Source organism: Macaca fascicularis, chromosome X (genome assembly GCF_037993035.2).
Source record: "Macaca fascicularis isolate 582-1 chromosome X, T2T-MFA8v1.1".
Classification (NCBI taxonomy): domain Eukaryota; kingdom Metazoa; phylum Chordata; class Mammalia; order Primates; family Cercopithecidae; genus Macaca; species Macaca fascicularis.
Window position 1 is genome coordinate 40,558,432 of NC_088395.1, and position 3,710 is coordinate 40,562,141.

Below are 3,710 nucleotides of genomic sequence, written 5' to 3' on the forward strand. Positions count from 1 at the left end.
CCTCCCAGGTTCAAGCGATTCTCCCACCTTGGCCTCCTGAGTAGCTAGGACTACAGGCATGTACCACCATACCTGGCTAATTTTTGTATTTTTTGGTAGTGATGGGGTTTCACCATTTTGGCTAGGCTGGTCTTGAACTCCTGACCTCAAGTGATCCACTCACCTAGGTCTGCCAAAGTGCTGGGATTACAGGCGTGAGCCACCGCACCCGGCCCAGACTTTCCTTGTTTTTGATTACCTCTGAGGAGCAGCGGTCAGATATTTTGTAGAATGCCCCTCTATTGGCATTTGTCTGATGTTTTTCTCATGATTTGACTGGGGTGATGGGTTTGGGGGAGGAAGATCATAGAGGTGAAGTGCCTGCCATTATCACTGTATCACATCAAGGGCACACACTGTCAACATGACCGATTACTGTTGGTGTTGACCTTGATCACCTCACCTAGATAGTATTAGTTGGGTTTTTCCACTGTCAAGCTGCTCTGCCCTCCCCCACACCTTTCCATACTGTATACAGTACCTTTTGAAGAACAGAAATTCTTAATTTTAACTGCATGGTCTGTGAGAGGGGCATGATCTTCGCCTCCACAGGGCTCCTGGATGGGATGTCTCATTTGCAGAGATCAGCTCATGTTACTGAGCTCACTCTGGGATCACTCAGAACTCACTGCTGGACTTAATTGGGGGGTGAGGGCGGGACTTAGGGAGCAAATGGAATTACGTATTCTTTCAAATCTTGCATCGGGACCTCTAGTTTTGAAACTCAAGAGCCAAGAATTTGACATTTGTTTTCTGGTTCTCCTGAGAGTCCTCCCCTCAGGGCAACGGATGGCTGGAGTCTTGCCTATTTGGCCTGGGGCGAGAGGGGAGAAAGGCTTCTTTTAGGCTAACAAATGGGGTCATAACTTCAAATATTGTATTACCCTGCCACACACATATCCATCTCTAAATGCTTCAGTGGAAAAGTTAACCGTACATCACCAGTTGTTTACTGAGCGCTAAAGATTGAATCAGCAGGGCTGCATTCACCAAGCAGAACTGCTGACGATTCAGAATATGACCTTGAGTACATATGCCCTTCCCTAGGCTTCAATCTCTCAATCTATGAAACAAGGAGAGGGCTTCCGACAATGTTTATCTTGCTAAATTCCAAGGCTGTAAGGAACAACAATGCGTCTTTGCGACCTCAGGTGAAAAGGGTCCTTAGATGCAAAGAATAAGCTATTCGCCCTTAGCTCAAAAAGGGATGTTATTTCTCAAGATATAAATGGAGTGTGAAAGATTGCGAGGTTTTCTGGGGAAATGGGGGTGGGGGTGGGGATTTATTTTATATTCCAGTCCATTTACAAAATTTTTCATCTTCCTTAAATACAAAGAAATAAGAATGTACTAGAACTCCTTTAAGAACAGCGACATTCACTCCTTTCTCTGTTTCCTCAAGCTGGATGAAACCGCAGGAGGTCTGCCCCACTTTTAGCTGATTATGTCCCTAAATAAGGTTTAGATAAGCTCTTGCAGGGCCTGTGATTCAAAACCTGTTCTAAGACATGCAGAAAGATGGACAAAGAATGAAACTTTAGTTGGTGTGAAGAGATTGTGAATTTATCATGCTTAAAAATGAATTTTTAAAAGTGATTAATTTTTTTCAGCGGGGCGTGGTGGCTCACGCCTGTAATCCTGGCCCTTTGGGAGGCTGAGGTGGGTGGGTCGCCTGAGGTCAGGAGTTTGAGACCAGCCTGGCCAACATGGTGAAAACTCCGTCTCTACCAAAAATACAAAAATTAGCCGGGCATGGTGGTGCGCACATGTAATCCCAACTACTTGGGAAGCTGAGGCAGAATTGCTTGAACTCGGGAGTTGGAGGTTGCAGTGAGCCGAGATCTCACCACTGCACTCCAGCCTGAGCAACAAGAGGGAAACTCTGTCTCAACAACAACAACAACAACACAAGTGATTAATTTTTTTCGAGTCAGTCACATTAGAGTGGACGTTTTGGAGGGGTGCTTTAGACATTTTGGTGCTAATAATTTCACATTCCTAATGGAAAAATCTCTCTTCTTCCTTTCAGAGTTCTCTAAAGTCCCATTTGTACAAATTCTCTAGAGGCAAAGCAAGTTTGAGAGTTTCCTGTTTCTTGATGATGGGTGAGGAAATCGACCCTATTCCCTAAATTGGGAGTGGCTTTGGTAAGCATAGTGTGTTCTAGAAAGTTCAAACTTTTTAGGGAGTGTTTTTCTTTTTTTGCTTTCTTTCTTTTTTAATAATAAAGAGACAGGGCCTCGCTATGTTATCCAGGCTGGTTTTCAACTCCTGGCGTCAAAGGATCTTCCCACCTTGGCCTCTCAAAGGGCTGGGATTACAGGAGTGAGCCACCACACCTGGCTTTGAGAGTGTCTTTCTGATTCAGTTTTCAGTTGGGCAAGGTTTTCCTAGGGTGAGTCTGCTACCTGGGGAACTCCTGGGGTCACTGCTTTTAACTCACTCTCATTTTTTCACCCTCAGGAAACTCCAAGAAGAAAATGGAGACTGGGAACTGAAGAAACAGTAAGGCTTCCCCGCCCCCCCCACAATAAATCTGTTTTACATTTGTGCACTAAATCACGCTCAAATGCCTTAGTGTAGGTCTCTTATGTGCAATTTAAAATCCTCAATGTCTCTAACTGAAAGTTTTAGCTCTGTGCCTCCTCTCTCATATAATCTCTTATTTGATTACTGATGCTCAACCTGACGGGGCTTTCTCCCCACCTTACCTACAGTTTTCACTGAAAAAATCTCCCCATCTCCTATCCTTGGATATGAAATCATTTCCACCTTTCAAGGTCACCAGCTGGGGCGTCATTTTCTACCTAGAGACGCTATAGTGTGCCCCTTCTTGCCTCACATCATAGGCAAAAGACTATGAACTGCGGAAGGGGAGGATCCTGGTCTAATTACTATGTCTAGCCTTCATACATCCTCATGGAACACCTTGCCCAGATTGGAAACTGAGTGAATGGACAAATTAAGTAATTAATTAACTTTCTGTCCCATGACTCCTTGTAGATTGGAAAGCCTTTGGAGGTAGAGTTGCCAGACTTAGCGAATCAAAATATAGGCTACCCAGTTATATCTGCATTTCAGATAACCAGTAATACTTCTTTTAATATAAGTATGTCCCATAAATTAATTGCGACATCATAACAAATAATCGTTGTTTACATGAAATTCAAATTTAACTGGGCGTCCTGTATTTTATCTGGCACCACGATGTGGAGGGCAGGGGTTCCCTTTTGCGCCTGGCTTCTTCCCAGCAGGTGCTCGGTGTCTGTGTACCTGTTAGAGCGAAATCCTAACCAGCGCCGCCTTTCATAGCTGGCGTCCGTAGCCGGGCGGAGGCACACGACCAGGAAAGCCAGACATCCGGGTTGGAGACCATCGCTCGAGACTGGCAGAAAGGTCTGCACTCGGGAGGCAGCCTCAACCAGTGGGCTCCGGGACTTCTCGACTGGCTCCATCACCCAATCTGACCACCCGCCCTACACCCCACCTGGTGACCAGTCATCCCCGATCGGGGGGCGGGACTGCCCGACTTTTCAATCGCTGCCTACCATTGGCAAAACTCTCCATCCGTTACTTTAAGCCCCGCCTATCAGACTGACGCTCCCCAAGTTACGTCTCTTCCGTAGGCCGCGACGTAGCTGGTGATTGGTGGAGAAAGCGGCAGCTGTCCC